Below are 12,533 nucleotides of genomic sequence, written 5' to 3' on the forward strand. Positions count from 1 at the left end.
CCTTCCCCTTCCTTCCCCTACCTAACCCACCCCTCCCCCCCGGCCCGATCTAAACCCCCCCCTTACCTTTGTTTCATGATTTACGCCTGCTAAAAGCAGACATAAATCTGCGCGCGCCAGCGGGTTGCTGGTGCTCCGTCACCCGACCCAGGGGCTGGTCCGGACACCGCGTCGTTTCGGGAACGCCCCCGACACGCCCCCTCCTCTCCCCTTTTAGAAAGCCCCGGGACTTTCGCACGTCCCGGGGCTCTGCGCGCGTTGGCGGCCTATGCAAAATAGGCGCGCGAGGGCCCTGTGCGCGTAAATCCTTCCGGATTTACGCGCGCAGGGCTTTTAAAATCCGCCCCATTGTGCATGTCTCATGTATCTGCATAAGTTGATCCAGACTAAGTGGAGGCCTTCCCCAGGAGGCGTCATTGGGGAGGGGGTTTGCATTTCCCTGCATGATTTTTCATTTTCAAAATCTTTTAGGTAAACTTTCAAGAATTATTTCTGTGCAGAAATTAGCAGGCTGCAATTGTGTGTATGCAGTTTGGGGCGATAATTTTTAAATGGACCATAATGCACGTGTTTGCCTTTCGAAAACTCATGTAACTGTTTTTGCTGCCCGTTTTATGTGGGTTATTGCAAAATTTCCCTTATAAGCAATGTTCTCAGTGGAAGTAGGCTCTACTGCCATATAATTGCACAGGTCAACTGTGACCTGCAACACAACTTGCTGGGTTTTTTTATGTGTTTTTTAAACAGAATATTTTATTGCAATATGCTGCACAATTATGTATTTAACTAGCTGAGTTTCCAAACATTTGAGCCCCGTATCACTAGAATATTCAGAAAACTCTTTATGAAGGGAAATTCTGCATTCTGTCTTACATACCCCATGATGCATGAATGAGAGACATGCTTGCTTGATTTGAAACTGGTCTACATTTGAAACTGATCCTGGTCAATGTATTGTCCCCACCACCATAAACCTGACCTGGGAACTCACCCCAGCCCTATCAAAAGTCTAGAGCCTCTTTATGTAGAAACACAGAAATATGATGGCAGAAAAAAGACCATCTGACCTATCCAGTCTGCTGAACATGCTAAGTAATTCTGAAGATTGGAAATGAGATTGGGAGCCCATTTTAATCTAACCCAATAAAAAATGCTTCCTCCAAAAATCAGGGCTATGCCCAGAACCAGGATGTCACTTCATTCCAGTAAAAATGCTGATGATGTTTCTGCCTCTGGGAACCCAACACAGTTCAGTCACAATGCTTCTGCCTTCTCCTAAAACTGGCATAAGCACTGGTACTCAAATAAGGAAAGGAAGGGAACACATTAAAAGGGTTAGAGAGTTAGATGCCAGTGTAAAGATAAGGAGCAACATGCAGGTGGGAGACTGAGTATATATGGGCGTAAGAGTGTCATTTCTGTAAGTTTGCTCCATATTTGTGTATAATAAGTTTTGACAAAATAGTAGACCCCAAGGAGAGGACACTAAAGTCAGAACAGAACAAAATGGTATTTTGAACAAACTAGGCTATACTTCTGATTTTAAGAAGTTGTTCCGGCAATTCAGTTTGCAGTTGTAAGCATAATAAAGATCCTCCTGTTTCCTTCTGAATTTTAATGTAATTTCTGAAGAGAAATATGTTATTAAAGTTTCTGAAAGCTTCTCCTGCTTAGTAACTTCCATAATCATGAATCCGATTTATGCATGGAGCCACCGTAGTGACCCTCATCAGACCCTAGCAAGCATCACAGTGATACAAGTAAAGTAGGAATACAGTACAAGTAACGGCAGCGCAAACTCAGGGAAGGAAAGTTTTAATAACAGAGGGTGTGGACATTATAAAAAGCATAAAATATGTTCAGAGAAAAATATGTTTAGAGAAAAATAAAGGAAACCTAGCAATCAGACCAGAAGAGGGCACACTAGAGCCAGGAAACAGGCAGGTTGACATCCAAGTAACCTAGATAGAGGTGCTACTTTAAACCAGAGATATGATGAGCATGACTCACACAGATGTGAGCAGCCAAGTTTCCTGTTTTAGCAAAATAATTCCAGCTACAGCAACAGAAGTGCAAATGAATGCAGAAGGAAATTATATTTAGTTTTGCCTATTATTAGTATTCTATGCTATACATTCCACTGGTAATTGGAGATAGCTAAATATTGTGAAAACAGAAGACTCAGGGAGCAGATATATCAAAGCTTTATTTCAGTTTTGGTTCATTGTGGAAAAAAAAAAAAAAGCCCTCCAAAACCTTGAGTTTTGCATCAGGGGTTTTCCCATTGCAAATACTACAATTTTTCTGTAGCAAATCTGGAATAGTTTTTGCATTGAAATAAAACTGCAGCTATCCCTTGATAAATCAGCTCAAAAGTGCCTCGTCATGATGTGCTCACATGCCTGTTTTCATTTCTTTTTCAAAAGCTGTTCTAACTACAAAGTTCCAGTAGACTTGTCCTGTCAGGTTTGCTGGATAAACCCATAGTTCAATGGTTACCAGTGCCAGACTAGGCATTTTACCATACAGGGCAGGCAATAAACTCCAGCCCATTTCCTATATCATCTTCCCAGTGGACCTTAACCATCTCAGTCCATCAATTCCTGATGATCCTTGAGCCCCCCCACTTCTTCAACAGTGCTCGATCTCTAGGGTCCTCCTTTTCTCTCTCTACTTCCCTGTCTTCTCAGATATCCCCTCAGCCTCATTCTGTTAACAGACCTGGCAGATCCCATCTCTGTCCGGGAGGCACAAAGAACCGGTCTGGTTTTCAGGATATCATCCAGAATATCAGATTGGATCGAATTACCTCCAGAAATGGGTTGGGAAGCACTGCTGTAACTGGGGTATCTCTTTCTTAAACCCTACATTGATTTCTAGGATTGTTTGAGGCTCTAGCCCAGTTGATCTCAACCCGGTCTTCAGCCAGTTTGCTTTTCATGATATCCACAATGAATGGGATATATTTACATATAATGGAGGCAGTGCATACATATATATCTCAAGCATGTTCAGAATATCCTGAAAAGTACACTGGTAGCTCTCAACCTACATTTGATCCAAGACAGGAATTTCAGAAATCCTGATATCCTCATGTAATATGGCCTATTTATATACATCCTGTTATAGTATAAGACTTATTTTTAGAAAACACGCCTCAAAGAATCAGTCCATATGAGCTTGGTCAAGCTTCCACTGTCTCTTCATTTTTGCAAGTATGGAGTCTCTGTGCTTATCCTATGCTTTCATGAAGTCCATTACAAATTTAGCTTCCACCACTTGCTCTAGAAGAGCATTCCATGCACCCATCACCCTTTCTGTGAAATGTATAATACTCTTCCATTTCCCAATTCAATGCCATTGCAGCCTCAGCACGTCTGATCCAGAAAAGAAAGGAGAAAGCAAGCAATGAAGCCTTATCCCAACACGTGAAGCACCTTTAAAGTTCTGTGACTGTGTATGTCTTCTTGTACATTTTGTATGTATGGATTAAGTCTCTCCATTTTCAAAAGCATTGTATTATTATTTTTTTAAAAATTATGTATATTTTATAAGCTTTGAACAGAACATTATCTGATAAAATAAAGATGTTTACTTATGGTATCAGACTGAGATTGCAGGCTTATTTTTTATTCAAATTATAAAGCTTTGGGTTTAACTAATGCCACTACTTTACACTAGGTCATGTAACAGGTAGGGTGTTGAGAGCAACCCCCCAAAAAGAGCAGTCAGTACAGATAAAGAGTGTGAGCAATACCCCTGGCCTTTTACCTCATGGTCAACCCTCAATCTCAACTCCGGTACCCTCAGAAGCACCTAAGGAGATTGCGCAAGACATCCCTGGTGTGGAGAGAATTTAACCTTTGGGATGACCTGCATTTTGCTCAATGTATTCACTGCAGTAAGGCTGTTAGTCAAGGGAAGGCACTGGGCCATCTGCCAAGTGCTGGTATGCATCATTGCCTACAGAAATGCCACCCACTAGTATTTGGCATCAGGGGAGGGTGGCAGTATGATCCTGGGGTCCCACTCTGCCATTCAAAGTGAAAGCTTTAGCAAAGGGGTTGAAAAGGGGAAGAATTTTCCCCAAGCTGATTCCACGGCTCCTTCCACCAGTCAGGTTGCAGGCCAGCACCATATCATGCATCTGCAGTGACAAAGCACCATAGATAAAATAGGGTGATGTTTAGTATCACTGTCCTGGGGCAAAGGACAAGCAGCATCCAAAGTAGTGATGAGGTGCATTGGGGTAATGATTAGGGATGTGCATTAGTTTGTGATGAAATAGGAAATAGAAACGATATTTCTTATTTCGTCGCATTTCAGGCGGCGGGGGGGGGGGGGGGGCTATGAAACTATATCAAAACCCACAAAATTTTGTGTGGTTTTCTTATCATTGGGTGGGGGGGGGGGGGGGGGAGAAAGGGCACTAAAAAAAAACCCCACCCCAACCCTTCAAATTTAATTCATTGCAACCCCCCCCTCCTGACCCCCCAAGACTTGCCTGACTTCCCCCCCAAGAGTTACCGAAAGTCCCTGGTGGTCCAGCGAGGTCCCAGGAGCAATCTCCCCCTCTCAGGCTGTCGGCTGCCACTAATCAAAATGGCGCCGATGGCCCTTTGCCCTTACCATGTGACAGGGGCTATCGGTACCATTGGCCGGCCTCTGTCACATGGTAGGAGCAGTGGATGGCCCGCACCATTTTTAAAGATGGCGCCAGCCATCCATTGCTCCTACCATGTGACAGAGGCTGGCTAATGGCACCAATAGCCCCTGTCACATGGTAAGGGCAAAGGGCCATCAGCGCCATTTTGATTAGTGGCAGCCAACGGCCCGAGAGCGGGAGATCGCTAATATAAATGACGCCGATGGCCCGATAAAAAAAACCCCACCCGAACCCTTTAAAACCAATCCCTTACCCTCCCGAACCCCCCCAAAATGTTAAATTACCTGGTGGTCCAGTGGGGGGAGGGGGGGTGTCCCGGCGCGATCTCCCGCTCTCGGGCCATCGGCGCCATTTTGGCTGCCACTAATATAAATGGCGCCGATGGCCCGATAAAAAAAAACCCCACCCGACCCTTTAAACCAACCCCCTTAGCCTCCCCCACCCTCCCGACCCCCCCAAAACCTTTTAAAATTACCTGGTGGTCCGGGGGGGGGGGGCGCGGGGAACGATCTCCCGCTCTCGGGCCATCGGCTGCCACTTATAAAGATGGTGCCGATGGTCCTTTGCCCTTACCATGTGACAGGGTATCCGTGCCATTGGCCGGCCCCTGTCACATGGTAGGAGCACTGGATGGCCGGCGCCATCTTTACAATGGCAGCGGCCATCTTTAAAGATGGCGCTGGCCATCCAGTGCTCCTACCATGTGACAGGGACAGGCCAATGGCAAGCTTTGTTTTGTATGAGTGAATACGGGAGAGAGGTGCTGCCGCTGACGCCTGCCACCGTAAGCACACCCAATAATATCGGCACATAAACACCAGCATACTCCTGAGTGAATGAGAGGCAGGGGCACCACTGCCCATATATGGTTTCCAAGGTCTGTTTAATAATCAGCTGTTGTAGAGTCTTAATTAAGACCGGGATATTTATTAATCAAAACACGACACAAGTTGAGCCCCTGATGTAGCCCCATTGAAAGAGGGTGAAACTCGGCCAGCGTCGAGCTTGTTTACATATTCGTGTTGCTGCTCAATAAAGAAATCCTGTTTGAACATCTGGCTGCTAATCCTGTTTTGTTGCCCTCACGGCTTTGTTAGACAGCCTTCCTTGCTGTTTCTTCAGTCCTTGTTCTGTTCATGCCACACTTGATGCCACTTTGCCCCTCTCATGCAGCCTTGGGATGTTCATGCCACTGTTGGTGGTGCCCTTTGTCTCACCTTTGGAGCCTTTGGGTGTTCTGGCCACTCTTGCTGTTGTTTTGCTCCTCTGATGGTGACTGCAGGTGGCTTTTTGCCCCATTGCAGGTCCTTGGGCTATTCATGCCACCTTTGGTGCCACATGGAGACAGTCTTGATAAGTTGGAGGGCTTTTACCCTTCTGGTGATGTCTTCTACAACATAAGAACATAAGAACATAAGAAAATGCCATACTGGGTCAGACCAAGGGTCCATCAAGCCCAGCATCCTGTTTCCAACAGTGGCCAATCCAGGCCATAAGAACCTGACAAGTACCCAAAAACTAAGTCTATTCCATGAAACCATTGCTAATGGCAGTGGCTATTCTCTAAGTGAACTTAATAGCAGGTAATGGACTTCTCCTCCAAGAACTTATCCAATCCTTTTTTAAACACAGCTATACTAACTGCACGAACCACATTCTCTGGCAACAAATTCCAGAGTTTAATTGTGCGTTGAGTAAAAAAGAACTTTCTCCGATTAGTTTTAAATGTGCCCCATGCTAACTTCATGGAGTGTCCCCTAGTCTTTCTACTATCCGAAAGAGTAAATAACCGATTCACATCTACCCGTTCTAGACCTCTCATGATTTTAAACACCTCTATCATATCCCCCCTCAGTCGTCTCTTCTCCAAGCTGAAAAGTCCTAATCTCTTTAGTCTTTCCTCATAGGGGAGTTGTTCCATTCCCCTTATCATTTTGGTAGCCCTTCTCTGTACCTTCTCCATCGCAATTATATCTTTTTTGAGATGCGGCGACCAGAATTGTGCACAGTATTCAAGGTGCGGTCTCACCATGGAGCGATACAGAGGCATTATGACATTTTCCGTTTTATTCATCATTCCTTTTCTAATAATTCCCAACATTCTGTTTGCTTTTTTGACTGCCACAGCACACTGAACCAACGATTTCAATGTGTTATCCACTATGACACCTAGATCTCTTTCTTGGGTTGTAGCACCTAATATGGAACCCAACATCGTGTAATTATAGCATGGGTTATTTTTCCCTATATGCATCACCTTGCACTTATCCACATTAAATTTCATCTGCCATTTGGATGCCCAATTTTCCAGTCTCACAAGGTCTTCCTGCAATTTATCACAATCTGCTTGTGATTTAACTACTCTGAACAATTTTGTGTCATCTGCAAATTTGATTATCTCACTCGTCGTATTTCTTTCCAGATCATTTATAAATATATTGAACAGTAAGGGTCCCAATACAGATCCCTGAGGCACTCCACTGTCCACTCCCTTCCACTGAGAAAATTGCCCATTTAATCCTACTCTCTGTTTCCTGTCTTTTAGCCAGTTTGCAATCCACGAAAGGACATCGCCACCTATCCCATGACTTTTTACTTTTCCTAGAAGCCTCTCATGAGGAACTTTATCAAACGCCTTCTGAAAATCCAAGTATACTATATCTACCGGTTCACCTTTATCCACATGTTTATTAACTCCTTCAAAAAAGTGAAGCAGATTTGTGAGGCAAGACTTGCCCTGGGTAAAGCCATGCTGACTTTGTTCCATTAAACCATGTATTTCTATATGTTCTGTGATTTTGATGTTTAGAACACTTTAGAAATGAATTAAAAAAAAATAATAATAAAAACAGTTGAAAGCCCAAAATAGGTTGTTTTGCTTCTCCCATTGACTTTAATGGGAAACAAATGAACAGGTGAATAAACATTTTTTTTTCATTTGAAATGAGCCAAACAAATGATTGTGAACTACAAATTGCATAAACAAACCAAAACAAAAGTTTTCCCTCTGCACATCCTTAGTAACAGGTGAGCAGGCATTGGCCTTTCAAGATGCTCCCAGAATGCTCTGAAGGAGGTGAAAAACTAGGGCTCACGTCTGTTGCTCATATGCCCCTAGATTCAAACCCTAAACTGATAAAACACCAAGCCTTTTCTCCATTTCTGTCTCTGGTAAAAAAAAAAAAAAAGCTTAATGAATTAGGCCCTTAGACAACCCAAAGACCCTGATACACCACAGGAAAGCACTGAGGTGAAACCATCAATATTTCTTTCAGTACAAAATAGTTCTAGTTTTTTTTTTTTTTTTTCAGTGCCTTCCTCATTGAGAATACTAGAGTATTTTCATTGATAAGATCTGCCACAAGATATTACTAAATCTGCTCATAGAAAGGTTAATTTTCATACAGCCCTCACAGCGATAAAATCTGCATGCACGTTGAATAATGAGACTTTTACCAAGTATTCTGAAAGCAAACACATGTTTTGAGAATACTGAGGTAAGTGGCTGAGTATGCACACACGGACTCTTGAGCAAGGTTACACCTCCTTTTCGGAGGGCGTAATGTACACATGTACTTCTTAAAATCAAAAAGGATATGTGTTAAATGCTGACTGCACTCCAGTTCTACCCCTGGAACCCCTCTGCTCAGTTTGCATAACCGGTTACAAGCAGACTTTTACAGGAACACAGCCCTGTACAACCATTTACATGCATAAAACTGGGTTTTATGTGCATAAATAGCTTTGAAAATTACCCCCCTTGATCAGTGGTCTTCACTTTCAATCTTTGAGGACCACAAATGGGTTGGGTTTTTAGGATATTCCTAATGACTATGTAAGAGAAATTTGCATGCACATTGCCTCTTTCTATGCAAATCTCTCATGCATATTCATTAGGGGTAGCCTGAAAACCTGACATTTGCAGCCCTTGAGGACTAGAAGGGAATATCATTGCTCTTTAGATAGTAACCTTGAGAGTCAAAGTTTAAACCCTAGCCAGTAGGATGTTTGTAGAAAATTTGTGTTGGCAGTAAAGGTTTCAACTCAATTCCCAACGTGTGGGGGTTTCTGTGTGGCAGAGCTCACTATCCTGGTAATTTATTTTGCTGGATAAAACATGAAAGACTGTCTAATCACTTAATTTGTCACCCCCTCTGGAGCAAAGATTTCTGATTGTAGATTCAGCACTTAGAAAAATAGCACTCACATCATCAATGTTTTATTTAAAGCATACTGCTTTTTCAATTCAAATAAAGTTTCCAGTGGCTAAATAGAGTGCCTTTCTGGCTGCATGAAATGAGTTCTAGCTCTGGAACTTTCTATTGCTCATTCTGCTAGTGAGGGCCTTAGTGTCAGGTACATAAATTGTTCCCCCCCAGTTTTGCATTTTTAAAGATATTCTAAAGATATTGTAAATGTACATTTTTTGGCCCACTTGTTTCCTCTTGCTCCTCTGGGCTGCCAGATCGATTGGAATCAGCTTCCATTGACTCTTCATTTGCAACAACCTAGGGTTTTCCCCTGATTTATTTATTTATTTGCTTTATTAACTTTTGCGGACTTCCATACTGTACTGCAAACTCTAATCTTCTCAAACCTTGACTACTGCAATTCCCTACTACTAGGTCTTCCAGCAGGTCACTTAAAATCACTACAACTATTGCAAAATGCTGCAGCAATGCTATTACTAGGATTTAGGAAATATGATCACATTATACCATCGTTGATATCACTGTACAGCAAAGGGCCATTGGCCATCGGCGCCATTTTGTTTACTGGCAGCTGATGGCCCAAGAGCGGGAGAAAGCTCCTGGGACCCCCACTGGACCACCAGGTACTTAAAAATTTTGGGGGTGGGGTTGGAGGGTCCGGAGGGTGGGGGGATACTAAAGAACTAATTTTAAAGGATCAGGCTGTATTTTTGGGTTACTTTTAAGTGCCCTTTCTTCCCCCCCCCCCCCCCCAATAATGATAAGAGAACCCACGAAATTAATCATTGGGTTTCCTATCACTATCGGGGACCCCCCGATATCTGACAATATTTTCAATCGTCAGATAAATGATTCACATCCCTATTAACAATAATATTCAACATCATTCATTCCAATAACACCAGCTTAATAGGAATTACACTACAACTTTACAATCCTCAATGAACACTAAGATATCAAAATAAAGGACCATTATCTATTCCTACAATACGGAGCACACAGCTGCTGCAAATAAGAGATTGAGTGTTTTCCATAGTGGGTCCAAAGCTCTGGAATTCTCTGCCAGAGACGTTGCGTATTTTAACAGACAGAAAGAGATTTAAACATGAATTAAAAACATGGCTATTCAAAAATGCATATATTTTAACTTAAAAACATCTTCTGAACCACAAAGGGACTTTTCGCGTGCGATACCTAGATCGGGGCGGAGTCAGGGAGGAGTCCGCACCAGAAGGGGCGGAGTCGGGGCGGCCTCCACGACGACTTCGCTGACGGCGAAAGGTAAGAATCCTTATCGCCGCCAGTAGCACACCCAATAGCATCACCTTTCACGGTGGCGCTATTGGGTGTGAAAGCTGGCAGCGATCGCACCGCGGTGGTGCAATCGCTGACGGCTTTTGCAGGCCCGCCCCCCCACTTTGCCCCCCACCCCCCTGGTACCACGCAAGAATAGTGAATCCAGGCCTAAGATGTGAAAACCATCATTTTGTTTTTGTAATTATTTGTACTCTCTGCCTTATATACTAGATCAATCCTTATTTGTTTGTTTGTTGAGTTATAAGTATGAATGTCACTTTGTAAACCTTTGTGATCTATAAATGGACCGATGGTATATAAAATGTCTAAGTAGATAAATAAATAAATACATTGATTTTGCTTAATACTCTGCTTTTCAGGCACTTCAAATTGGATGTGTAGCAGTGGAGAAACATGAGAATCGGATGATGAAAAGAAGCCCTTTATTAAAAAATGCCCAACTCTGGCCGAGTTTCGCTCTTTAACATAGAGCTGCCTCAGGGGCAATTAAATTTGGCAGGACTTAAGGTATGCCTGCAGGGGCGATGTCGCAGTATCATACAAAGTCTTAAACTTGTACAGAGATGGCAATTATCCTGTTCTGTCAAGAGACTGTACTCTGATCACGTTGCCATGTCACGTAGCAACATTAGTGAGGAAAACCTCAATCAGTCTGTATCATCGACTTAATCTGAATCTATATGGCTGCGGAGTGCATCAACGATAATTCAGAATTATTGTTGATACACTCGTTGATATCAGAATTATGGTTGATACACTCCGCAAAAAAAAGGATTTGCATTCACAAAAAAGCAGGGAGTAGCTTGCTTGTTACGGCGGTTACTACCCCAAACCAAATAAGCCTGATACTTCACTTTCAATACATATCCAGCATAGCTCTCTGCTTCAATGGCAGGGGAGAAAGACCGATACTTCACACATATCCAGCATAGCTCTCTGCTTCAACAGCAGGGGAGAAAGACTGATACTTCACGCATATCCAGCATAGCTCTCTGCTTCAATGGCAGGGGAGAAAGACTGATACTTTACGCATATCCAGCATAACTCTGCTTCAACGGCAGGGGGAATGAAGAAAGGTGGATCTATATACAGAAAACAACCAACAAGGACTGAATTACATAGTCTGGGTAAATAAATAAGCATGGGTGTAGCTTGCTTATTGCGGCAGTTACTACCCCTAACTAATTAAGCTAGATATTCACTTAGATGCAGTTCCAACACTGCTCTCTACAGTAATGGTGGAGGTGGAAGGGAAATAGAACCAAAATGTTACTAGGAGCCAAGACTAACAGAAGTATGAGAAAATAAAAAAGAGTGCAAAGCTTGCTGGGCAGACTGGATGGGCCGTTTGGTCTTCTTCTGCTGTCATTTCTATGTTTCTATGTTTCTATGAGACAGAGGCTAGCTGGAGCTTCACCAATAGCAACCCGGGGTTCCCTCAGTTTGAGCCCTTGGTTACCCAGGCCGCCTGGTCTTAGGTGGGCTTTGCAGGATCTCCTGGAGAGGAAGTATAGAGGAGTGCCCACCACGAACAAGGGTGCGTGATTGAGGTCCACACCAGAATGTCTAGTGGTCACAGGAGGCTAGAACAGAGAGTCCGAATGGATAGCAAGGATCAAGGCCAGAGTAGACAATCAGAATGATCAGCCGAAGCAGGGGTCAGTACTTGTGGTCTATCTGGAAATAGTCAGTGTCCAGGCAGAGGTCAGTTCCAGGCAGCGGTCAAGAGTAGTTGGAGTTCAGGCAGAGGTCAGGTCCAGGCCGCGATCAAGGATAGTCGGGAGCAAGCAATGGTCAGTGCCGTGAGATCAGTCCGGAGGGTACTACCAAGGATGGAGAGACAAAGGAACAGGAGATGCTGGAACAGGAGACACAGGAGACTCTGGAATAGGAGACACTGGAACAGGAGACACTGGAACAAGAGACACTGGAACAGGAGACGCTGGAACAGGAGACACTGGAACAAGAGACACTGGAACAGGAATCGCTGGAAGGCAAACTAGACTCACCGGAGTGTATGACCCGATTGCCAAGGCAATAAGCTACAACTAGAGCCGCTGGTTATATACCCTGCTTATGTGATTTCAGACTCGAGCGCCACCTGAGGTTTTCCCATGCTTGGCCCTTTAACTGGAAGAGAGCTCCGCGCGCATGCTCTAGGGGGCAAGGCCGACGCCGAGCCCCAGTGTGAGGACAGCTGCAAGGAAGAAGGCTGTGAGGAAGCCAGGGATGCCCATGGATGCTGCGGCCGAGCAGCATAGGGACTCAGGGCAGAGCTGGTGGACGGTCAGGCCAGGTGAGCAGTACTGGCCGCGGAGCAGATGCAGCCAGGAAGCGCA

This window comes from Rhinatrema bivittatum, chromosome 4 (assembly GCF_901001135.1).
Source record: "Rhinatrema bivittatum chromosome 4, aRhiBiv1.1, whole genome shotgun sequence".
Taxonomy (NCBI): domain Eukaryota; kingdom Metazoa; phylum Chordata; class Amphibia; order Gymnophiona; family Rhinatrematidae; genus Rhinatrema; species Rhinatrema bivittatum.